This window comes from Somniosus microcephalus, chromosome 8, assembly GCF_052327205.1.
Source record: "Somniosus microcephalus isolate GS21.2 chromosome 8, FLI_Smic_1.0, whole genome shotgun sequence".
NCBI classification, from domain to species: Eukaryota; Metazoa; Chordata; class Chondrichthyes; order Squaliformes; family Somniosidae; genus Somniosus; species Somniosus microcephalus.
In genome coordinates, this window is record NC_140994.1 from 77,749,711 (window position 1) to 77,776,507 (window position 26,797).

Consider the following 26,797-nt stretch of genomic DNA (forward strand, 5'->3'; position numbering starts at 1 on the left):
GCAGAGAATTCCACAGGTTCACCACTCTCTGGGTGAAGAAATTCCTCCTCATTGCAGTCCTAAATGGCTTACCCCTTATCGTTAGACTATAACCCCTGGTTCTGGATTCCCCGGCCATCGGGAGCATCCTTCCTGCATCTAGTCTGTCCAGGCCTGACAGAATTTTATAGGTTTCGATGAGATCCCCTCTCAATCTTCTAAACTCCAGTGAGTATAAGCCCAATTGACACAATCTCTCCTCATACGTCATTCCTGCCATCCCAGGTATCAGCCTGGTGAATCTTCGCTGCACTCCTTCCATGACAAGAATATCCTTCCTCAGATAAGGTGACCAAAACTGCACACAATACTCAAGGTGCGGTCTCACCAAGGGCCTGTACAACTGCAGCAAGACATCCTTGTTCCTGTACTCGAACCCTCTTGCTACGAAGGCCAACATACCATTTGCCTTCTTAACCGCCTGCTGCACCTGCATGCTTACCTTCAGCGACTGGTGCACAAGAACACCCAGGTCTCTTTGCACTTCCCCTTCTCCCAATCTATTGCCATTCAAATAATAATCTGCCTTCCTGTCTTTGCCACCAAAGTGGATAACCTCACATTTATCCACATTATAGTGCATTTGCCATGTTTCTGCCCAATCACCCAACCTGTCCAAATCATACTGGAGTTTCACGACATCCTCCTCACCACATACCCTCCCACCCAGCTTTGTGTCGTCTGCAAATTTGGAGATATTACATCCAACTCCCTCGTCCAGATCATTAATATATATTGTGAACAGCTGGGGTCCTAGGACCGATCCTTGCAGTACCCCACTAATCACTGCCTGCCACTCGGAAACTGACCCGTTTATTCCAACTCTTTGCTTTCTATCTGCCAACCAGTTCTCTATCCAAGTCAATACCTTGCCCCCAATCCCATGTGTCTTAATTTTGCACGCTAATCTCTTATGCGGGACCTTATCGAAAGCCTTCTGAAAGTCCAAATACACCACATCCACTAGTTCTCCCTTATCTATGTTACCAGTTACATCCTCAAAAAATTCCAGTAGATTAGTCAAGCACGATTTACCTTTTGTAAATCCATGTTGACTTTGTCCGATCCTGTCACTGCTTTCCAAGTGCTCAGCTATTACATCTTTTATAATGGACTCTAGCATTTTCCCCACTACCGATGTCAGGCTTACCGGTCTATAATTCCCTGCTTTTTCTCTCCCACCTTTTTTGAATAGTGGGGTAACATTAGCTACCCTCCAATCCATGGGTACTGTTCCAGAGTCTATCGAGTTCTGGAAGATGACCAGCAATGCATCTACTATCTCCAGGGCCACTTCCTTAAGTACCCTAGGATGTAGATTATCAGGCCCTGGGGATTTATCGGCCTTCAATCCTGTCAACTTCCCCAACACCATTTCCCTACAAATACTGATTTCTTTCAGTTCCTCCCTCTCATTAGTCCCTATGTTCCCCGACAGCTCTGGGAGGTTATTTGTGTCCTCCTTTGTGAAGACAGAACCAAAATATGTATTTAGTTGGTCTGCCATTTCTTTGTTTCCAATTATAAATTCCCCTGATTCTGACTGTAAGGGACCTATGCTTGACTTCACCAATCTTTTTCTCTTCACATATCTATAAAAGCTTTTACAGTCAGTTTTTATGTTCCCGGCAAGCTTACTTTCAAAATCTATTTTCCCCCTCTTAATTAATCCCTTTGTCCTCCTTTGCTGAATCCTAAACTGCTCCCAATCCTCAGGTTTGCTGCTTTTTTTGGCCAATTTATATGCCCTCACTTTGGATCTTATGTTATCCCTAATTTCCATTGTTAGCCACGGTTGAGTCACCTTTTTTGATTTATTTTTATGCCAAACTGGGATAAACAAATTCTGTAGTTCATCCATGCGATCTTTGAATGTTTGCCATTGCCTATCCACCGTCAACCCTTTGAGTGACATTACCCAATCAATCCTACCCAACTCGCGTCTCATACCATCATAGTTCCCTTCATTTAATTCAGGACCTTAGTCTCTGAGTCAACTACTTCACTCTCCATCTTAATGAAGAATTCTATCATATTATGATCGCTCCGACCCAAGGGGCCTCGCACAAGAAGATTGCTAATTAATCCTTTCTCATTGCATAATATCCAGTCTAAGATGGCCTGCTCCCTAGTTGGTTCCTCGACATATTGGTCCAGGAAACCATCCCGTATACACTCCAGGAATTCCTCCTCCACAGTATTGTTACTAATTTGGTTAGCCCAATCTATATGCAGATTAAAGTCACCCATGATGACTGCTGTGCCCTTATTGCACGCTTCTCTAATTTCCCTTTTAATGCCATCCCCAACCTCTGCATTACTGTTTGGGGGTCTATACACCACTCCCACTAACGTTTTCTGCCCTTTGGTATTTCTCAGTTCTACCCATACAGATTCCACATCATCAGAGCTAATATCTTTCCTTACAATTGTGTTAATCCCCTCTTTAACCAGCAATGCTACCCCACCTCCTTTTCCTTTTTGCCTATCTTTCCTGAATATTGAATACCCCTGGATGTTGAGTTCCCAGCCTTGGTCCCCCTGGAGCCATGTTTCCGTAATTCCAATCATATCATATTCATTTACCTCTATTTGCGCTGCTAATTCATCCACCTTATTACAACACAAAGCCTTCAGGCTTGTTTTTTTAATGCTCTTTGACCTTTTAGAATTATTATTTACTGTGGCCATGTTTGTTTTAAACCCTTGATTTCTCTGATTGCCACCTTTGTTTTTCTCCTTCCTGTCTTTTGCTTCTATCCTTGTTTCCCTTTCCTTTGTCTCCCCACTCAGGTTCCCAACCCCCTGCCATTTTAGTTTAAACCCTCCCCCACAGCGCTAGCAAACACTCCCCCAAGGCCATCGGTCCCAGTCCTTCCCCGGTGCAGACCGTCTGGTTTGTACTGGTCCCACCTCCCTCAGAACCGGTTCCAATGTCCGAGGATAACATCCTCAGACATGGGGTCAACTTCCACGTGTATGCTCATGACAGCCACTGTGCTGTCTGATTGCTTATCTGATATCGAGTCTTGGGTGAGCCAAAATTTCCTCCAGCTAAACATCAACAAGACCGAAGCCATCATCTTCTACCCACACTGCAAACTCCATACCCTTGCCACCAATTCCATCCTACTCCCCAGCCACTGACTTAGGTTGAACCAGACTGTTCACAACCTCAGCATCCTATTCAAATCTGAGCTGAGCTTCCTACACCATGGGGTTGATTTTAACCCTGAGCGTGTTTTGGGTGAGTAGTGGGGCTGGGTGAGTGTGAAATGTACCACTGCTTAAGTTTCAGTCATGTCAGCCATGGCTCAGTGGTGGCACTCGCGCCTCTGTCAGAAGGTTGTGGATTTGAGCACCAATCCAGAGGCTTGAGCACCTAATCTAGGCCGATACTTCAGTGCAGTACTGAGGGAGTACTGCACTGTCAGAGATGCTATCTTTCAGATGAGACGGTAAACCGAGGCCCCATCTGCACTCTCAGGAGGATGTAAGTGATCCCATGGCATTATTCAAAGAAGGGCAGTGGTGTTATCCCTGGTGTCCTGGCCAATATTTATTCCTCAACCAACATCACTAAAAAACAGATTATCTGGTCATTGTCACATTGCTGTTTGTGGGAGCTTGCTGTGTGCAAATTGGCTGCCGCGTTTCCTACATTACAACAGTGTCTACACGTCAAAAGTACTTCATTGGCTGTAAAGCACTTTGGGATGCCCTGAGGTTGTGAAAGGCGCTATGTAAATGCAAGTCTTTCTTTTTATTCTCTTTGCTACTTGGTCAGTTTCTGTTATTTTTTCAGAGTAGTCATTGTAAGAACCAAGCCTCTTGCAGGTACTGCTCATGACTACTACCAGGATGCCATTAACTGTGTCAGTCACAATCTCTATCAGCTGAGCATCAGTTAAATGGTATCATTCGGCTTGTGTGGTAGCGTAAAACAGCCAATAGCGAATCAGCAGCCTGCTTTCGGAAAAGAAAACTGGGCAGAGTGTAAAATGGGGTGCTGATTCGCTAGTGCCCATTTTGCGCTATCGCAAGAGAAATTTCACTCCCAGAGTTCTTATTCTTGCCTCCTAATTTGCAGTATGTAGTCACTGAAGTAATCCTTCTAAAGGGGTATTTTATGTTGCTCCTTCACTGCTTTCAAGGGGCTCTTTCTTCCAAGGATGGTGCATGATTTCTTGACGGTGATTTTAACACAGTGTTTATTCCCAGCAAGGTCGTCTCTCATCCTATTTCTCTTGTCCGTCCATAGATTCTTCATCACAGAGAATACTCTTTCCACTGGAGCGTTGTTCACAGGCACAGCTGGCACATGCTCCACAAACATCTGAAGAGTTGGATAGTTGCAGTTGGAGAAGGCCCACTTGATCCACTTCTTCTCTGTCCTGGAACTTTCGCAGTACTTCATGGAGTGCTTAAAAATTAATTGCACAATGCTCTTCCATCCAGGTCTGCTATGATTGCAGCCTTGACACAGTCCATCATGTCCAAAAATGTAAATTGAGTGTAAAGTGTTTCAGAGGACTTTTATTGCAGGGAAACCATTTCTCCAAGTAAAGGAAAAAACTAAAGACTTGCATTTATATAGCACCATTCACAACCTCAGGGATGTCCCTAAGCACTTTGCAGCCAATGAAGTACTTTCTGTAGTGTAATCACTGTTATAATGTAAGAAAAGTGGCAGCCAATTTCCACACAGCAAGGTCCCACAAACGGCAACGTGATAATGACCAGATAATCAACTTTAGTGACTGAGGGATAAATATTGTCCAGGACCCCAGGGAGAACACCCCTGTTCTTCTTCGCAATAGATGTTTTGCGTCCACCTGAGAGGGCAGAAGGGGCCTCAGTTTAACGTCTCATCCAAAAGAAGGCACCTCCGACAGTGCAGCACTCCCTCACAGCATTGCACTGGAGTGTTAGCCTAGATTTTGCATTCACATCTTTGGAGTGGGACTCAAACCCACAGCTTGCTGATTCAGAGGCAAGAGTGCTACCAACTGAACCACGGCTGACACATGTAGTCAATGCTTCTCTCGTACACCTTCAGTGAATCTGACTTAAATGCAGTTTGAAGAGCGATAGGCATCCTCTTCAAATTCTGGTTCATTTTGAAACCCCAAAAATTGTCTCTCAGCCTGTTCTTCACATTGGCTCTCACATCACTCCATCCACGTCTGTGGTCTGAGGTGCGTCACCGTCAAGCACTTTGAGTACAGTGTGAAAAGCATTCATGCAGCTGTGTACAAAATACAAGCATTGAGGAAGAGATAAATCTTCATCACTTGTCAGCTCATGTTCTTGGTCAGCAATGAAATCCCCTGTCAGTGCATGGGTATTGTCTTGCCTTTGTGAAATGAATGCACTTTCGCAGCTTTCCAGCATTTCGCTAGCTGGAAGAAGTGACAGTCACTTCACTGGAATAGGCTGCAGAAGATCACTATATTCTTCGTCCTCAAATTCAAAACATTCCTTGAGTTCCTTCACCTTCTTAGGAGGGTTTGAAAGCTCTTTATAAATATTGAATGTCAAACTTTCCACATCGCACTACGTCAGCTTGCATCCATATTTTACTGTGTTATACAGCACGTGGGCATTGCAGTTTGCTCACAGCAACTTAGATTGTGATGTTCTCAAGTTGCAAAATACAGAATGATTTTTCATATAATTAATTGTTGCAACAGCCACAAAGGCCACGAAGGCCGGAATTTTCCTTACCGAGTCGGGTCGGGTGCATGCAGGCCGCGTGTCGGGTGGGAACAGCGTTGTTCTGATCATCCTGCTCCTCCGAGTGACTTTCAGTTCATGGTGCCTATTAAGGCAGACCTGCCCGTTTCCTGGCCCTATTAAATGGTGCGGGTCTGATGATATCATCGCTGACTCATTTCCAGCAGGGATATTTAAAGCAGACTTGGCCACATCGCATTTGAAGGTTCATCTAGGAGTGTGCCAGGAGGATATTTCACAATCTGCTTATTGCTCAGACTTGAAAACATGGCTTCACTAAGACAGAGGGCTGCACCCAGGTTTTCAGATGGCTCCCCACATATTCTTGTGGAAGGAGTCAGAGCACGCAGGGAGGTCCTCTTCCCTGCTGATGGGCGGAAGAAACCTCCCCAAGAGACAAAAAGAGCCTGACTCCAAATAGCTGAGGAGGTCAACAGCAGGAATGTGGTGAGGAGGACCTGGGAGCAGTGCCGAAAGCCCTTCAATGATCTCATGAGATCAGGAGGGTGAGTGCAAAGCCACACTCACCTTCATATTGCTGTGCCTGTCACGACATCCCCATCACTCTGCCTTCCCAAGCCTGCTCCTGCACATCATTACTCACACCAACATGCCTTGCATGTCAACCCATCCCTCTCTCTATGTGCATACTCACATCCCACTCTGACTAACCAATCCTCAAACTCACCCTCAACCTAGTGCAATCATACCAACTAACACCACAGAAGGAGGCCATTTGGCATTGGCACTTTGCCATTGGCGCCACACTCCCTCATAGTCACCCTCTACAGGTGTAACCCACACATTCCTTACACTCATGCCATCACTCTCACTCAAACTTCTCTTCTTTCCCTCCTTGCAGAAGAAATAAGCACACAATAACAGGGAGAGGGATAAACGCATAGTGGGCCTCCATTCTTTGCCACTTTGAGTCCAACAGAGGAGGTCGGCCTGAAAGTTGCAGAGCTGCTGGCGATGGGAGACAGAAAGAGGGGGAGCTCTCAGCAACCTGGTGATAGAATTATTTATCTCATACAGCCACATGGCATACAGCAGTCACTCATATGTGGACTGATGTCAGCAGCCAGTGAATGTTCATCATGTACATAATGGTATCTTTACCCATTCTTAATATAACATTTCTAAAACATCTCTTTACTCCCACAGGTTCATCAAGAGCACCACCCCACCCCCCCCACCCAACTGTCCAGCCGGAGGAGGAAGACGACTCCTCGGAGTCTCCAGCCTCTGAGGGTGCACCATCACAAGACCTAAACACACCCAGCACCAGCACAGATGTGCACATCTCAGTGGGTCCTACGCAAGATAGAGTAGTGTTGTCACCTGGTGTCTCACAAGTCACAATTGAGCAAGAGGAGATGGGGGAGACAGGGACAGCAGTGGAGACTCCTTGCCAGAGGGTACAGGACGCTCCCAGCTCTGCTGCACTGCATGCAGATGCTTAGCCTCGGGGGCCATTGAGAAAGAGGATGATTTTGAAGTGCAGGAGGCTCTGACAGGTTTTGCGGCTGCGATGTCTGCAAATGTGCAGAGAATGGAGGAGCTCATCTCTAACATGAGCACCACCGTGTCGCAGGCGATGGGTACTGTAGGCTCTTCCATGGAAAGGATGGCCACCTGCATGGAGCAGCTAATGCGCCACTCACATGAGCACATGCTATCTATGGACAATAGATGGCAGAGGCTCACAGATCTCCTCTTTAGGAGGGATGTAAACATAGCCTTGGATCCTCAGGGCCCCACTGCTGTGTAGCAAGGTGCTCTCCAGCTCCTTGCTAGCAAGGAAGTGCGGGTGGCCCATGAGAGGGATGATGGTGAAAGGGGCATGGAAGTGGTGGCTCCTCTCAAAGCGCTCACACTTCTTTCCTGTTCCACCCACCTCAGTAAGAGCCCCAGATGCCTCCTCGGATCGTGATGTCCGAGTCTGCCTCTTGTAGGATCCATTCCTCCTCCACAATGGTAAAAATTGGACTATGAAATATAAATACCCAGAACTGCAAAGCCAGCAAAAAGGGCTCGGCAATAAAGGGTTAATTCAAACATTGCAGCCGAAACTACGACTGGATCACAGACAATCTAAAATACGAATGCTTCTGAACAAGAACATTCGCATATTTTGCAGTGCAGGCCTAGACAATGGGCCATGCCTCGAACCTTTTGAATATGAATGATAACAGAAACCAACAACCTCGCATATGTAGTCACTTTGGGAGGGTTGCATTGTCAGAAAGATATCTCAAATCAATGGACAATTCACACATTTTGAAACGAATCGTGCGCTCAGAAGGGGGCCAGGAAATACTGCAAGTTGGTTTTGGTTTAAAGTAAGATCACTTTGAAGACAGTGGTGTGGGAAGCCGACGGCAGAACAGCAAACAGAAAGATTCATAGAAACATAGAAACATAGAAGATAGGAGCAGGAGTAGGCCATTCGGCCCCTCGAGCCTGCTCCGCCATTTAATGAGATCATGGCTGATCATCCAAACTCAGTACCCTGTCCCTGCCTTCTCCCCATATCCCTTGATCCCTTTAGCCTTAAGAAATATATCTAACTTCTTCTTGAATATATTTAATGAATTGGCCTCAACTTGCGTGGTAGCGAATTCCACAGGTTCACCACTCTCTGGGTGAAGAAATTCCACCTCATCTCTGTCCTAAATGGCTTACCCCTTATCCTTAGACTGTGACCCCTGGTTCTGGACTCCCCTGCCATTGGGAATATCCTTCCTGCATCTAGTTTGTCTAGTCCTGTTAGAATTTTATAAGTTTCAATGAGATCCTCTCTCATTCTTCTAAACTCTAGCGAGCCTACAATCAACTCCAAGAGACAGCCTATCGGGAGTGGTGATTATATGTTTCAGCCAAATCATTTATGATTGAGTCTGGGTAACTTTATATGTAACAGTCAAATCGCGGACGGGTTTAATTGTGTCATATTGTGTTGATGCAAATGACCCTTGCGTAGGTTTTTGTATTTTGGAGTTGTTAGCCTGATATAAATTATAGGGATTTATACTAGGGAAGTAATTGTGTGTGTGTGTGTGTTCAATAAACAGACGAATCAAAGGTTGAGCCAAAACCCTGTGCCGTGTGTATTTTGTTCTTATAAATCCTGACGTCCAAGAACTGTGTGTAATGGGGTACCAGTATCGGAGAAAACCCCTTACAGAATCTGGCAGGATGTCAAGGTTTAGAACAAAATTATGGACAGGGTTAAGTGCAAGAAACCCGCGATGGAGGATAGGATATCCTCGTATGTGTTTGGGAAAGTAAACATTTCCGAGCACTGGGTGCGGGAAATGTTACACTCTAACAGTCCGTATGAGAAAGCGGTAGTGTGGACGTGTGGTAGTATACATAAGAAATCGAAGGAAAAGGCGATTTGGCTAACATGTATGTAGAAACAAATTCAGATGCTCCCGGAGAAAGTTGAGTGTTTAGGAATAGAGAAACATGAATCAGAAAGTAGGGCAGGAGAGAGAGGGACCGTAGTGAACTGGCTGACAGAAGATTTGAGCTTTGAAAGGCAGAAGAGAAAAGCGCAGGAAGAAACAGCTAGAAACACATTAGAGTACCTGCAATGTCAGGTCACCGAAAGCAGAAGGCAGCGTGAGGAAGGTAATAGGAACTCAGAGAGAGCTGACAAGGATGAGGAGCATATAGATAAGGGAGAACCAGTGGATGTGGTGTATTTGGACTTTCAGAAGGCTTTCGATAAGGTCCCACATCAGAGATTAGCGTGCAAAATTAAGGCACATGGGATTGGGGGCAAGGTATTGACTTGGATAGAGAACTGGTTGGCGGACAGAAAGCAAAGAGTTGGAATAAACGGGTCGTTTTCCGAGTGGCAGGCAGTGACTAGTGGGGTACCGCAAGGATCGGTCCTAGGACCCCAGCTGTTCACAATATATATTAATGATCTGGACGAGGGAATTGGATGTAATATCTCCAAATTTGCAGACGACACAAAGCTGGTTGGGAGGGTAAGCTGTGAGGAGGATGTCGTGAAACTCCAGTACGATTTGGACAGATTGGGTGATTGGGCAGAAACATGGCAAATGCACTATAATGTGGATAAATGTGAGGTTATCCACTTTGGTGACAAAAACAGGAAGGCAGATTATTATTTGAATGGCAATAGATTGGGAGAAGGGGAAGTGCAAAGAGACCTGGGTGTTCTTGTGCACCAGTCGCTGAAGGTAAGCATGCAGGTGCAGCAGGCGGTTAAGAAGGCAAATGGTATGTTGGCCTTCGTAGCAAGAGGGTTTGAGTACAGGAACAAGGATGTCTTGCTACAGTTGTACAGGGCCTTGGTGAGACCGCACCTTGAGTATTGTGTGCAGTTTTGGTCGCCTTACCTGAGGAAGGACGTTCTTGCCATGGAAGGAGTGCAGCAAAGATTCACCAGGCTGATACCTGGGATGGCAGGAATGACGTATGAGGAGAGATTGTGTCGATTGGGCTTATACTCACTGGAGTTTAGAAGATTGAGAGGGGATCTCATCGAAACCTATAAAATTCTGTCAGGCCTGGACAGACTAGATGCAGGAAGGATGTTTATGATGGCCGGGGAGTCCAGAACCAGGGGTCATAGTCTAAGGGTAAGGGGTAAGCCATTTAGGACTGAAATGAGGAGGAATTTCTTCACCCAGAGAGTGGTGAACCTGTGGAATTCTCTGCCACAGAGGGCGGTGGAGGCCAGTTCATTAAATATATTCAAAAAAGAGTTGGATATATTTCTTAAAGCTAAAGGGATCAAGGGATATGGGGAGAAGGCAGGGACAGGGTACTGAATTTGGATGATCAGCCATGATCTCATTGAATGGCGGAGCAGGCTCGAAGGGCCGAATGGCCTACTCCTGCTCCTATCTTCTATGTTTCTATGTTTCTAAAAGATATAAAGGTGGCATACAGGGTAGCCAAAAAACGGGTACATGAAGAGGCCGATCACGGGCCCTGTAATGAAAAAATCCGTAAGTTGACCCTAGCATTATCCAGGGCCAGGGATATGGTTTTTCACATGGCACCAGGGGAAGTTGGGGTAGACTGGGATGCGGAGGAAAAGGAGCCCGATGATAGGAGCCAGTATAGAGAGGTTCAACCGGCTCCCGAAGCACAGGGACTACCGGGACCGATGTGTCCCCTGCGACAGCAAAAGTTCGGTCCACCCCCACAGGGCGGCGGTCAGGGGCCATTGCAGGGTGATTATGTGCTTCCCTATACGTCCCTTCAGTTGCAGGAAATGCTGGTCAGTGTGCCGAAACTAAAGCACGGAGGGGATGCCTCTGTTCATTTTGCCAATGTAGAGTAGATAGGAGGGATCAATAATTGTGACAACGATGAACGGAAAAAGCTGATACTGTTCTCTCTCGATGGGAAGCTGTACCAGGGTTTGTTGGCAGCCACTAAGTTAGGAGGGGGAACCCTGGACGGGGTAAAGGACGAAATCTTAATGGCGCTGGGACATAGCCAGGGCAGCCCATTCTTGCAGGTCGACCAGACCAGACAGCTGGCTGGCGAAGCACCGGATGCATTCGCAGACAGGTTGTGGCCCGTGTATCTGAAAGCAACAGGGGGATATCTAGCCCGAGCACAGTTGTTAGGGGCGCCTAGGAATCATTGGTTGAGGATCCTAGTGGCTAACAGCCTGCCACGGATCAGGGCTAGGGCGGAATCATGGTTTGACTCCGAGGATGTTAATAATACAGAGCCAGGCGTGTTAAGGAAACTGACTCTGGCTTTTAAATCCGACCGAGGGGAGGAGAATAAACAAAAGGGAAAAGTACATGAGATGAAGGGAAGTGAGGATGGTAGAAAAGAATGGAAGCAGGAGCGGGGTAAGGTGGACAGATCCCAGGCGTGCTTTAACTGTGGTAGAATGGGGCACTGGAACAGGGAGTGCAAGTTCCCAAAAAGGGAAAAACTAGGATACGGGGGTCCCTCAGGTTCAAAACCGCGGGTAGTAGAGGCGGAGAAGGAGAGGGTAGAAGACCCGGTGGAACTTCTAGTGACCGTGTTACGGCAGGTTATGGGCAAAGACCAGGAAAAGCTGGATGCTGCCGTATGCAGTGAAAAGCCCAGCACGGCCCCACTTCTTCCATGACTAGGACGCACCCATCCTGAGTACCTATGCCTGCTCACCTACAATGAGTGGGGCAGACCTTGTGTAGAGATCAGGGTAGAGGCCATTCGGGGAAAGTATCTAGTGGACACCGGAGCTTCCAGTACGGTGGTTCACTCACCAAACCCGATCACTTCTCCATGGTTGAGCAGGGTTCTGTTTAAGTTAGTGGGTTTCACAGGGAACGAGCAGGCTGGGGCGGTATCGAAACCTTTGTCTATTGAGTTAGGACCCCTTGTCACTAAGTGGGAATGCGTACTGATGCAATGGGATCAGTCCGGCGCGGGGGTCCTCGGAGCTGATTTTATGCTGGCCCACTATGTGATCGTGGATATGAGAAACCACTGTCTGATGCACTATCAACAACACCAAAGACTACGAGTCGAACTTATACGAAGTAGGCTTTTATTGACTAAGAACTGGAGCATGCCTCTGCTAGTGGATCCATCCTAAGAGCTCCCGGGGGAAGGGTGGTGAGTCACCTTTATACCCGGACTTAGGGGTGGAGCCAGGGGCGGAGACATGCCCGGACCTGTACAGAGTTAACAGTGGTTTACCACACAGACATGTACAGAGTTAGCAGTGGTTTACCACATTCACCCCTCATTTAAAAAAGAGTCCGGCGGGGTGAAGTGTTTCAAAAGTTCGTATACGAAAGTCTCTCCGGGGGTCTTGTCTGCCGTAATGATCTTCGTGGTGCCGGTTGCGGCGGTTCTTTGCCCGCGGCCGCTTCTCGCGTGGGACGGAGCACTGGCGTGTCGTCCTCTCGGGGTAGGGATGGCACCGGCATGTCATCAGTTCGTGGTAGACACCCCGGTGGTGCGTCGTGGGTAGGGGTGGTGGGTGGAGGTAGTGGATGGTGATCGATGGTGTTTCGGGTGGTACCTGAGGGTGCGAGGTCTCGAATTGAGACTGTGTCCTCCCGCCCGTCAGGATACGCCATGTAGGCGTACTGTGGGTTGGCGTGGAGGAGGTGAACCTTTTCGACCAGGGGGTCCGTCTTATGGCTCCTCACGTGTTTCCTGAGCAGGACGGGTCCCGGAGACGTCAGCCATGGCGGTAGTGATGTCCCCGAGGTGGATTTCCTGGGGAAGACGAACATCTTCTCGTGAGGGGTGGCGTTTGTGGCAGTACAGAGCAGTGATCGTGTGGAGTGGAGCGCATCGGGGAGGACATCTTGCCAGCGGGAGATTGGGAGGCCCTTGGATTTTAGGGCGAGCATGGCAGTCTTCCACACCGTTGCGATCTCCCTCTCTACCTGTCCGTTACCCCGGGGGTTGTAGCTGGTAGTCCTGCTCGTGGCTATGCCCTTCTCGAGCAGGTACTGGCGCAGCTCGTCACTCATGAACGACGAGCCCCTGTCGCTGTGGATGTAATTGGGGAAGCCAAATATGGCAAACAGGTCGTTGAGGCACCTGATGACTATGGCGCTGGTCATGTCCGGGCAGGGGATGGCGAAGGGGAAACGGGAGTACTCGTCAATAATATTGAGGAAGTACGTGTTGCGGTCAGAGGAGGGAAGGGGCCCCTTGAAATCAACGCTGAGACGTTCGACGGGGCGGGTGGCTTTAATCAGGTGTGCCCTGTCTGGCCTATAAAAATGCGGTTTGCATTCGGCGCAGACCTGGCAGTTCCTGGTCATGGTCCTGACCTTCTCGATGGAGTAAGGCAGGTTGCAAGCTTTAATAAAATGGAAGAACCTGGTGACCCCCGGGTGGCACAGATCATTGTGGAGGGTCCATAGCCTATCGACTTGTGCGTTGGCACATGTCCCACGGGATAGGGCGTCTGGGGGCTCATTAAGTTTCCCGGGCCGGTATAAGATATCGCAGTTGTAGGTGGATAACTCGATCCTCCACCGCAATATCTTATCATTTTTGATTTTCCCCCTTTGTCTGTTGTTAAACATAAATGCTACTGACCGTTGGTCAGTGAGCAGGGTGAAACGTTTACCGGCCAGGTAATGCCTCCAGTGCCGTACAGCCTCCACTATCGCCTGGGCCTCCTTCTCGACTGAGGAGTGTCGAATTTCAGGGCCCTGGAGGGTCCGTGAAAAGAAGGCCACGGGTCTCCCCGCCTGGTTAAGGGTTGCGGCTAGGGCGAAGTCGGATGCATCGCTCTCCACTTGGAAAGGGATGGACTCATCCACTGCGTGCATTGTGGCCTTCGCAATGTCCTCTTTTATGAGGGTGAAGGCCGCACGGGCCTCTGCCGTCAGGGGGAAGGAGGTTGACTTGATGAGGGGCCGGGCTTTGTCTGCATAGTTGGACACCCACTGGGCGTAGTAAGAGAAGAACCCTAGGCATCTCTTCAGGGCTTTTAGGCAGCGGGGGAGGGGTAGTTCCAGGAGGGGGCACATTCGGTCGGGATCGGGGCCGATGGCTCCGTTTTCCACCACGCAGCCAAGAATAGCGAGGCGCATGGTGCGGAACATACATTTTTCTCTGTTGTATGTCAGATTCAGCCGTTGGGCCGTACGGAGGAATTTTTCTAGGTTGGCGTCGTGGTCATGCCGGTCATGGCCGCAGATGGTGACGTTGTCTAGATAGGGGATGGTGGCCTGCAGCGCGTTCTGGTCAACCATCCGGTCCATCTCCCTTTGGAAGACTGAGACCCCGTTGGTGACGCTGAAGGGGACTCGGAGGAAGTGGTAGAGGCGACCGTCGGCCTCGAAGGCCGTGTACTGGCAGTCCTCAGGCCTGATGGGGAGCTGGTGGTATGCCGACTTCAGATCAATCGTCGAGAATACCCGGTATTGTGCTATCTGGTTGACTATGTCAGATATGCGGGGAAGTGGGTATGCGTCTAATTGCGTGTATCGATTGATCGCCTGGCTGTAATCAATAACCAGGCGCTGTTTTTCGTCGGTCTTCACTACCACCACTTGGGCTCGCCATGGGCTGGTGCTGCCCTCGATAATCCCTTCCCTCAGGAGTCTTTCTACTTCTGATTTAATAAAGCTCCTATCCCCGGCACTGTACCGCCTGCTTTTAGTAGCAATTGGCTTGCAGTCTTTGGCGAGGTTAGCGAACAACGGGGGGGGTTTGACCTTTAGGGTGGACAGGCTGCATACTTTGCGCAGTGCCGTGTTTAAATTCTGCCGGCTGCAGACTGTAAGTGGGGGCAGGGGCCCGCCATATGCCATCGTGACGCTCTCCAGATGGCACTGGAAGTCTAATCCTAGCAGTACGGGAGCGCAGAGCTGTGGCAGGACGAGGAATTTAAAATCTCTGTACTCCACGCCGTTCACTGTCAGAGTTGCTACACAGTAGCCGCTGACGTCCGCCGTATGGGACTTTGAGGCCATAAAGACCTGGTGGCGTGTGGGCATAACCGATAGGGAGTAGCGTCGCACCGTGTCGGGGTGGATGAAGCTCTCCGTGCTTCCGCAGTCGAAAAGGCAATTTGTGGCATGGCCATTTACCTTTACGTTCATCATGGACCTGGCTAGTTGATGGGGCCTAGATTGGTCCAGGGTGATGGAGGCCATCGTCGAAGTCGGTGGGTCGCTGTAGTATTCGCCCGCGCCGGGGGCCTGGTCCCGAAATGGTGTCCAAGATGGCGGCTCCCCCGCGGCTGGTGGTGCCCGCACGGCTCACACGTGGTTGGTGGGGTCCAAAATGGCGGCCTGCACGTTCACACGCGGCGCTGCTGGAATTGGGGGTCGATTTCACCCTGCACAGTCTCGCGTAGTGGCCTTTCTTGCCGCATTTGGAGCAGGTCGCGTCCTTTGCTGGGCATTGCTGTCTGGGGTGCTTGGCCTGGCCGCAGAAGTAGCATTTCTGGCCTCTGGTCATTGCAGCTGTAGTTGGGCTGCTGGCGGCTTGTGGCCTTACCGGGTCCCAAGATGGCTGCTCCCGTGACATCCACGTGGCCATCCGGTCAGGGGGGTAGGCGTCCATGTTCTGGAGGGCCACGTCTAACGAGTTAGCGAGGGCCACCGTCTTCTGCAGGTCGAGCCCCCTCTGTTCCAGCAGCCTCTGCCGAGTATAGTTGGACCTGATGCCGGCTACGTAGGCGTCTCGGATCAGGTCTTCCGTGCATTCCTTGGCCGTCACCGCTTTGCAATTACAGGCCCGGCCGAGGACTCTCAGTGCCAGTAAATATTCGGCGCCCGATTCCCCGGGGCGCTGTTTTCGGGTAGCCAGGAGGTGTCTGGCGTAGACCTCGTTAACAGGCCTCACGTATTGTTCCTTTAGCGTCGCGATGGCAGCCGCGTAATTTGTGGCGTCTCGGATGATCGAGTAGACTCGGTGGCTCACCCGTGAGTTCAAGACAAGCCGTTTCGCGTCATCTGTAGTGACGGTAGTGCTGGAGGCCTCCAGGAAGGCTTCGAAACAGCTCAGCCAGTGTTCAAAGTTATTGGCTGCATCTGCTGCTTGAGGATCCAGGTCTAAACGTTCCGGCTTCAAGATTTGCTCCATGTCGAAAATTTAGTCAATAAAATTGATGCACTATCAACAACACCAAAGACTACGAGTCGAACTTATACGAAGTAGGCTTTTATTGACTAAGAACTGGAGCATGTCTCTGCTAGTGGATCCATCCTAAGAGCTCCCGGGGGAAGGGTGGTGAGTCACCTTTATACCCGGGCTTAGGGGTGGAACCAGGGGCGGAGACATGCCCGGACCTGTACAGAGTTAACAGTGGTTTTCCACACAGACATGTACAGAGTTAGCAGTGGTTTACCACACTGTCTATGGGGGGCGGTTGCTTCAGATAAACCTGAGGAAGTTCTAATTATCCCCAAGGCGGAGAAAGTGAAAGGTAGCGCCTGTACTATGAAACCGAAGGGTAGCTATGACTTGGAACAATTGGTCTGTAGCACCCCGGAAAGGTATCGGGGGTATGTGAAAAATAATCTCGCAGTGTTTGCCACTCACCGACATGACTGTGGTAGGGTAATGGGGGTAGAGGTGGAGGCACACGGGGACCCAGTGTCGCAACCTCAGAAACAGTATCGTTTTCCCCGGGAGGCAGAGAAGGACATGGAAACTGCACTGAGCTCCCTCGTGGAACAAGGGGTACTGAGGCCGATAGCGACCCACGTAAATTCACCCCTATGGCCAGTTAAGAAGCCCAATCAGTCATGGAGAGCCACGGTAGACTACCGGTTTCTCAATAAAGGTATTCCAGCATGCGCGCCCATGGTAGCAGCAGTAGCCAATCTAATAGAGAATATCCCTGCGGAGGCAATGACGTTCACTGTATTGGACATAGCAAACGGGTTCTGGTCTATCCCAGTAAGACGAGAGGATCAGTATAAATTCGCCTTTACATTCAAAGGGCAACAGTATACGTGGACGTGCCTCCCACAAGGGTATCATAACTGTTAGATCCGTGATTCTGAGAGTATGATGTTTTTCCATAACTACACGGATGCTGTAACTTAACAATCAACAGGTATTTACTGGAGTAGGGTAGTCTCAAGACTGGGGGTACAGAGGCATGCTCAAGGCTTATATACAGGTGTGGTCACTGCCGGTACTACAGTATACAGGAGCTGTAAAAGTAGTTCTCTCTTAAAGGTACATACACTACAATTCCTCCCCTTTTAGATTAGCAGTACCCATAATATTCAAATAACAATGAACACTTTAACATGTACATTAAACAACAACAGTCCATTTATCGATTCAGTCTTTGGGGCGGCTTCCTGATCGTTTCGGGATAGCGTCTTTCCTGAGGTTCTTGTTCTTGGCGCGGAGGCGATTCTGGCCCCTTTTCGTCGGTTAGTTCATCGGTTTCCACTGCTACTGGTTCGGAGGTAGATGCTACCGGTATGTCGGGTTCATCCCCAGGTACGCGAGACATGGGGTTGACTCGTTCCTGTGACGCTAAGATCTGATCGACGTGGCGTCTCACAATGTTCTCCCCGACATCCACTGTGTACATTAATGGCCCCTGCCTTGTGCATACCATTCCGGGTTGCCATTTCTCTGTTCGGTAGTCACGGGCCAAGACTGGTTGTCCTACGTTGAAGCTCCTTGTCGGCTTCTCATTGATGTGCTGGAATTGTTAATCCTCAACATTTCTTCGCACATTTGGTCTGAGCAAGTCCAGACGAGATCTCAACCTTCGGTTAAAGAACATCATGGCCGGGGTCTGGTTGGAAACTGCATCTGTTGCGTTTCGGTAGGCTAATAAGAAATTGTCCACCTTATGCTGCAGTGGAATTTCATCGGCGCACATGGCCTTTATCGCCTTCTTAAAGGATTGTACGAACCTCTCAGCCAATCCATTTGTGGCTGGATGATACGGGGCGGATGTGTAATGCCTTACCCCATTCCTTCTCATAAATTTTCGAAACTCTTCGGACACAAACTGTGGTCCATTATCAGAGCCAATCTGCTCTGGCAAGCCGTTCCTGGCAAATATGGTCCGTAGGACTGCAATCGTTTTCTCTGCAGTGGTTGAGGACATTTTTATCACCTCAGGCCATTTCGAATGAGCATCCACTGCTATTAAGAACATTGAGTCCATGAATGGACCAGCAAAATCAATATGCACCAGTTGCCATGGAGAGGAGGGCCACTCCCATGGGTGTAGAGGGGCATGTGGTGGTGCATTTTGGACCTTCTGGCATCCTGAGCAGCTCTTGGTTAGGTCTTCGATTTGTTGATCGATTCCCGGCCACCACACATAAGCCCTAGCAAGGCTTTTCATTTTCACTCTCCCCAGATGACCTTCATGAAGCTCATTTAGCACTCTCTCCCTTACTTGGGTGGAATCACCACTCTGGATCCACACATCACTGTCCCCTGGAATACTGACAGCTGTTCTCTTCTGGATGAGAATGCTGGCAACAGTGAGTCGCCATGTGTTGGCCATCCCCTCACCGTCAAATCATGTACCCAAGACAGCGTCGGATCATTGCGGGTCTACTTCTCTATATCCACGTTCGTTACTGGCAATCGTTCAATTATTGATGAATAAAATATCTCGATAGGGTCCACTGCTGGTGCTTCCACACAGTAGGCAGTGGCAGGCGTGATAGCCCATCAGCGTTTCCATGCTGTTTCGTGCCTTTATATTCTATTTCATATTGATTCGCCCCTAGAAACAGGGACCATCTTTGTAACCGTTGTGCAGTCATCACTGGAACGCCCTTCTTAGGATTAAAGATGGAGACAAGTGGTTGGTGGTCAGTCAGCAAGGTGAACTTCTGCCCATGCAGATAGTGGTTGAATTTTTTACTCCCCATACTAGGCTGAGGGCCTCCCTGTCAATCTGGGCGTAGTTGCGCTCGGCTGAGGTTAGTGACTGAGACGCAAAGGCTACTGGCCTCTCCAACCTGTCTGGGAATTTGTGCGACAGCACCGCTCCAATACCATAGGGTGATGCATCACATGCCAACCGAATTGGTAGTGCTGGGTTGAAATGGGCCAACACCTCTTTTGATGTGATCAATTCTTTGCACTTCTGGAAAGCTCATCTACGTTTGTCATTCCACTTCCATGGTACCCCCGTTTGCAGTAGGGTGTTCAGTGGGTGTAATACCGTGGACAAATTTGGTAAGAACTTATGGTAGTAGTTTACCAGCCCGAGGAACGACCTCAGTTGTGACACATTTTCCGGTGCTGGAGCCTTGACTACTGCCTCAATCTTTTCAGGGGACTTATGTAACCCCTCTTCATCGATGACGTGGCCACAATACGAGATCTGCTTCTGAAAAAACTCGCACTTGTGGCGATTAGCTCGTAGCCCATATTCCTTTAATCTGGTGAGTACCTGCTCCAAGTTGACGAGGTGATCACTGTCATTTTCGCCTGTGACCAGGATGTCGTCCAAATAACACTGGGTCCCTGGAATTCCTTGCAGGACTTGTTCCATCGCCCTTTGCCAAATAGCCAGAGCCGATGCTACCCCGAACACCAGCCGGTTGTATTGATAGAGACCTTTATGATTGTTGATCGTGAGGTGTTGTTTCGAGGCTTCTTCTACCTCCATTTGCAAGTACGCCTGGGCTAGATCAATTTTGGTGAAGCGTTTACCTCCAGATAGCGAGGCGAAAATATCCTCAATCCGTGGAAGTGGATATTGTACTGTGTGAAGGACTGGGTTCACTGTCACCTTAAAATCCCCACAGATGCGGACCTCCTTTGGTTCCCCAGGCGTATTACTCAACGACCTCTTCATTACAGGAACGATGGGTGTAGCCCACTCGCTCCAGTCTACTTTGGACAGTACTCCTGAACGTTCCAACCCTTCCAGCTCTGCTTCGACGGCTGGTCTGATCGCATAAGGCACTGGTCTGGCCTTAAGAAACTTTGGGCTTGCATTTTCCTCTATTTTAATCGTTGCTGTTATGCCTTTTAGTGTTCCGAGTCCCTCCTGGATCACTTCTTTTGCATCAGTTAGCATTTTTGACAGTCGTCCAGGTGTGACGTCGTCATCCTTTTTGGCCTCAACCTTCAGCGCCTGAATGGAATGCCAATCTAATTGTATCTTCCAGATCCATTCTCGTCCTAACAGTGGTGGTCCTCCATCTGGCAATACATATAAGTCCATTTTAGGTATTTCCTGGCCTTTGTATATCACTTTCACCCTTATTTTTCCTTTGGGGTAGAATTTTTGCCCCGTGTACGTCTTCAAGACAATCTCTGTAGCTTTCAAGGGTATATGTGAAAATAGCCGCTTGTAGTCCCTTTGGTTTATGACTGTTGTAACGTCCGTGTGTTATTGAGACCCGGACTGCAGGAGTTGGTTATAACAGGTGTTTACTGAATGGAGACAAAACTGGAACTACTATACAAAGTTACTATACAGGGGTGGTCACTACTGGTACTGCAGTATACAGGGGCTGCAGAATATAGTTCCTTCTTCAAAGTACATACACTACAATTGTTGGGGCTAATCCTGTGTCCAATTCCATTTTCACTTGGACTCCGTCTATCTTGAGTGTAACCCAGATAGCCTGGTGATCCTCCATTTTGGTTACCTTATGTAGTTTCAGACAACCCAGCTCCTTGCTTCCGGAGGCTGTGTCACTTTTCTGTTCGTCTGAATTACTGTCCATCACCTTGTGTACCTTTTTGTACTTCTCCTGTGGAGATTTCTTGCTGTTGGTTTTCTTCCCTGACCTGCAGACTCTTGCTATGTGTCCTGCTTTTCCACACTGTCTGCACACTTGGTCCTTGAACCAACAATCCTTCTGGTCGTGTGTTGTTCTGCCGCAGCGATAACACTTCCCTGCTCCATATGACATTTCATTGGTGCCATATTCTTGCGGTCTCCGTTGTATCTCTGCAGCGCCCCTTGCGGCTGCTTCGTGTGATACTGCCATACTGAAAGCCTTGTCCAGCGTAAGATCCTTTTCTGATAGAAGCCGTTTCTGGGTTCCTTCACTTTGAAGCCCACACACAAACTTGTCCCTTAACGTATCTGCTAGTCCCACTCCAAACTGGCAGTGTTTCGATAGCTTGCGCAGTTCCGTTAAGTACTCAGCATTGCTTTCGTCTTTGTGTTGGTTCCTTTTATGGAACTTAAATCATTCTGCTATCAGCAGCGGTGTGGGGTTTAAGTGGTCCTGTAGGATTTCTACTATGCTTTCGAAATTCTTATTCACGGGCTTCTCTGGGGTTATTATGTTTCGCAGTAACCCATAAGTTTTTGCACCCATGGAATTTAACAAAACCAGTGCTTTCCTAGCATCTGGCACTTCATTCGCCCTGCAGTACACCTCAATACGTTCCACATATGTCGCCCAATCTTCGACTTCATTGTCGAACGTAGAGATACTGCCACTCTTCGGCATCCCTGGGTGTGATTTAACTGTCCAAAAATGGCGTCTCCCGCGCTTTCCCTTCTTCTCCGCTGGCACAAAATGGCATCTCCCGCGTTTTCCTTTCTTCCCGCGCTCGCCCTTCTTCTCGGCTGCGGCTTCTAAAAATGGCGTCTCCCGCGCTCTTCCTTCTTCTCCGCAGCTCAATGGCGTCTCCCGCGCTCTCCCTTCTTCTCCCCACGGACACTGTTCAGCCCTTGAGCCCTGGCTGTGCTCTGCGCGTTTTTTTTCTGTGCGCCTTTCCCGTTTCCGCCGCTCGGTCCTGAACCCGGCTGCTGCTTTACCCTCTCTCTCTCCGTTTTGTTTTTCCTTGACGCCGCTCGGTTTTCAACCCCCGGCTGCGCCCTGTGCGCTTCACCCTCTATCTTACCCCATCGACGCTGCTCGGCTTTTTCTCTGCCGTCGGTCGGCTCCAGCCGCCGCTGTCCGGGAAGGATCTGCGCTGTACCTGTCGTCAGTCTGTTGCTGATCGTCGTGGCTGGGGAACCAAGCCCGGCCCTCCACAGCCTCCCCTGCGATGTTCACTCTCTGCCGGCCAACTGGGCGGTTGCTCGTGGTCGACGCCCGTGCTTCTGGCCTCGACTTTCTTCCATCGCCCTCCCGGAGCGAATCCTCGAAGGGAAATGCAGAGTTGCAGGTAGATTCGAATCGACACTCGTCGCCACTGTTAGATCCGTGATTATGAGAGTATGATGTTTTTCAATAACTACACGGATGCTGTAACTTAACAATCAACAGGTATTTACTGGAGTAGGGTAGTCTCAAGACTGGGGATACAGAGGCATGCTCAAGGCTTATATACAGGTGTGGTCACTGCCGGTACTACAGTATACAGGAGCTGTAAAAGTAGTTCTCTCTTAAAGGTACATACACTACAATAACAGTCCCTCGATTTTCCATCAGTGTATGGCTAATGCTTTAAAGAATTTCAGTCAGCCTAGCCAATTGATCCATTGTGTGGATGACCTATTATTATTCTCAGAAAGTGCAGAGGACCACGGGCCACTACTGGGCGAGCTACTAAAGGTGGGGGAGGCAGGGTTTAAGGCAAACTCCAAGAAAGCCCAAATAGGACAGTAGGAGGTGAAATTCTTAGGATTGACGATTAGGGCAGGGGAAAGGGCTATAGACGAGGTAAAGAGGAGGGCAGTACAGGAACTATCCACTCCAAAGAGTGTAACTGGGGTGAGATCTTTTCTTGGTATGAAAGGGTATTGCAGGGATTATATTGAAGACTATGCAGCCACGGCAGCCCTTTTGCTTAGACTCCTTAGGAAAGGAGTAGGATGGGAATGGGATGAGAGTGGTAAGGAGGCAGTTACTCGCCTAAAGGAAAATTTACAAACTGCACCCGCACTAGGAGCAATAAATGGGAACCAAGATTTTTATCTGGAGGTAGCAGCTACTGGGGATAGTTTGAGTGCAGTGTTGCTCCAAGAACGGCATGACAAGTTGAGGCCAGTAGCTTATGCCTCCCGAGTCCTGACAGATGTAGAGAGGGGTTACTCGAACTGTGAAAGACACCTTTTGGCGAGCTATTGGGCCGTCAAACGTTTCCAATTATTTATGGGGTTATCTTTAATAACCTTACTGACATGTCATACCCTGACACAGATGCTATTGGACGGGAGGATAAAAGATGGGACAGTGAGTAGCAGTCGTATTGCCCGCTGGACATTGCTACTCTTCCAGATGAACCTGAGGGTGGAAAGATTGGCAGAACCTAAGCTGGTCTTGAACATGATTTATCCAGGGACGAAACACGTGTGCACGGTAGAAGGGGTATGGGATGTAGACATGGGATTCTGGGCTGGACAACATCCGACAGGGAGAGATATATATGTGGATGGGTCCAGCTCAGTGACAAATGGAGAGCATAGGACAGGGTGTGGAATTTATGACCCAGGGGCTGGAATAGAGAAAGCCATCAAACTCCCCAGCACACTGAGCATACAGCAGGCCGAGCTGGCGGCTATAACTTATGTGGTCACGCATCCCGAGGAATTCCCAACCCCCTACACAATATGCTCAGACTCGATGTTCACGTGCAATTCTTGCACTGAATATCTGGCAATATGAGCGAGACGAGGATTCAAGTCCACCGACGGGAAACCGTTAGTAATCGCCCCACTGCTGAATACAATCCTGGGCGTTACAGGCAATAAAGGGGAGTATTACATTCAAAAAGTAAAGGCGTACTCAAAAACCGAACCTAAATGGAAAGGTAACCAGAAGGCCGACGAGTTGGCAAAAAAGGGGGCCGGGGAGGGAGTATTTTGGGACCCGTACCGATCTGGACAGATTGCGGCCATAAGGGATATGGAGGGTCCACAGGAGGTGAAGTTGCCCCAGAACTGACCCAGGTTCAAGCACAAGATATGGTTTTAAAAACCGTGATTAAGGAAAGGGTAGAAGGGGAACCAATTGAGGGTCCTTTTGGAGCAGCAGATATAGGGGTCAAAGAGGGGATGCTGTTTAAAGGGGAAAGGTGGATCGTGCCCACACAGTACCGGGAGGAATTTATGCAGCTAGCTCACGGGGGTCCGGGAGCTGGACATCCAGGACCGGAAACTACCTGGAAGAAAGTGGAGGAGGTGGGTTGGTGGCCTCCTCTCAGGGAAGAGGTGAAGCAATATTGCAGTGAGTGCCTAGTGTGCGCTGTGAATAATCCAGACCCCCACCGTAGAAAGGCACCATTGGGACACGTTAGGAGGGTAGAGGGACCATGGCATTCTATACAAATAGACTTCATTGGGCCCCTGCCTACACAAAAGCAGGCAACAAGTATTGTCTGATGTTGGTGGGCGTTTTCTCTAAGTGGGTTGAGACCTTCCCTTGTCGAACAGCCACAGCGTTAAACACGGCTAAGATCCTAGTAAGGAATGTGTTCTCCCGATGGGGATTGCCCGAGGTAGTGGAATCAGATCAGGGGAGCCATTTCACAGGACAAGTCAGGCAGACCACCCTAAAACTTTTAGGGATACCGGGAAAATGGCATGTGGCCCACAACCCCCAATCATCGGGAATAGTGGAAAGGATGAACCGGACCTTAAAGGAAAAGCTTAGGAAGGAGACGGGGGGTTCCCAAAGAAATGGGATGAGGTCCTGCCTCTAGTTTTCATGAATATCAGGGCCAGCCTCTCCAAAAGCACAGGACACTCTCCGTATGAGCTGATGAGGACCCCGACTCATGTGCTGGTACCGGTCCTGACCGAAGCACAAATGAGGGAGGTCAACCAGGACAGGTTCGTAAAAGACCTGCATGAGACCTTGAAAAAAGTACAATGGGAAGCTGCAAATAGCATGGGAAGCCAGCACCAGAAGAAAAGAATGCTGTTAGAGCCACAGAAAGTACAGGAGTGGAAGGTAGGGGACCAGGTCATGGTGAGAAATTATGCCTGGGTAGGGGCTTTCGAGCCACTGTACATGGGACCGTACAGTATAGTGGACAAGGCAAGCCCTATGGTTTATGCAGTGCAGCTACCAAAACGGACAAAGGCTATGACCCCGGGAAGAGGGGAGTAAAACGAACCAGAGCCCAGGGAACGATCATGAGTTTGACCAATGTAAGTTTTTCTCCCATGTTGTGGGATGATGACGAAAACCCAGAGTGGAGCGGAGAGAAGGAGTAGTCGAACACCCCGATCTAGGGTGTCTTGGACGCCTCCTCGAACACCGACCCCGAGCCGCAAGAGGTCCCAACCGGACAGTAAGGAAAAAGGGACGCGGTGATTGCAGCAATCACAGCATGTATAATATGTATATAACCTAAGTTTGACCTGTGGAGGGAAGACCTCCCACAGAGAGTTGCTATTTTTCTTTTCTTTTATTTGCAGAGGCGAGTCGAATGGAGGACGCAGGATGGAATGCACTCTGTGGCTGGGCCTGCTGGTAATCCTGATCAGATCAGGACAGATGGAGCGAGGCGACATCGAGATGTCGTTTACTTACAGGTGTGTGGGAGGAGCCGGGCGCACCGTAACACAGGGAGGTAGAGTACGGGGCACTGATGGGATAGCTACATACTTCCATGAGGGAGTATGGCCGGGTTGGTTGGGGTCAAATTCCACTAAATATTCCAATTACACTGGTTACAAATTCGGTGAAGCATCAGTGCCCTGCCCCAAAAAGGTACTGGTGAACGAGGGAAGGCAAGTGTGCCTAGAATGCTGGGGAAGTATCTCCGTGGGATGGTGGTGGTGGCTACGGAAAACAGACAAGGCAAAGGGTAATGAATCCATGGATTGGGTAAGATTGGGCAATGACTCGTACAGATCGATTGTGAGGACAAAGGGGGGTGTAAAATTACGTTTGGACAAGTGGTGGAAGGAGGAACAAGGGGTTTATGTGTGTGTGGGAGGATCAGAATGTAAATGCCAGAAGGGGGTGTCCATCGCTTTTAAACGGCAATGGCAAGATTTTGGGTCTGGAATAGGCTGGACTCAGAGTTTCGATTCGTGTGTGGTCCCAGATCCTCCAAGCGCAGTCAATGTTACCGAACTAGTAGCGCACGATAAGAAGCCCCTACCATCAGCCCCAAAGACACAGGATAAAGAGGTTAAGTGCCCCATAATGACACCCGGACCTAGGAATGGGTTAGTACTGATTCCAACAGGGAAGGTGTATTACGAGGTAGCATCTGTTATCCTTAATTTGACAAAGGTACGGCTACCCTGGTGGTGCCCAACTGAAACGGAAAAATTATACGAGAACCTATTAAAAGAAATGTTCCGGCAATTCTATGAGTTGAACTATGGGGAAGAAAGCAGGAAGGATTTGTATAAACGAGCTGACAACAGTCACACTGGTTTGGGGAGACGGAAGAGGGTATTGATCAATGATGCGGCCACGGTGTTTAATACAGGGACGTCACTGGTCAGTAGTATAGATGATGCCCAGCTGCAAACGCAGGCCAATACCTTACGGGATCAGCTAAAGAGGATACTGAGGGAGGATAATGAGATTGAGGGACAGGAATTACAAGAAGACCAAGTAATGACCATTCACCTAAAAGAATTGATAGCTGAGCTGGAAACTCACGTCCAGACCGGAATGCGTTGGACCAGGCCGCACAAAATGATGCATGTGTTATGTAC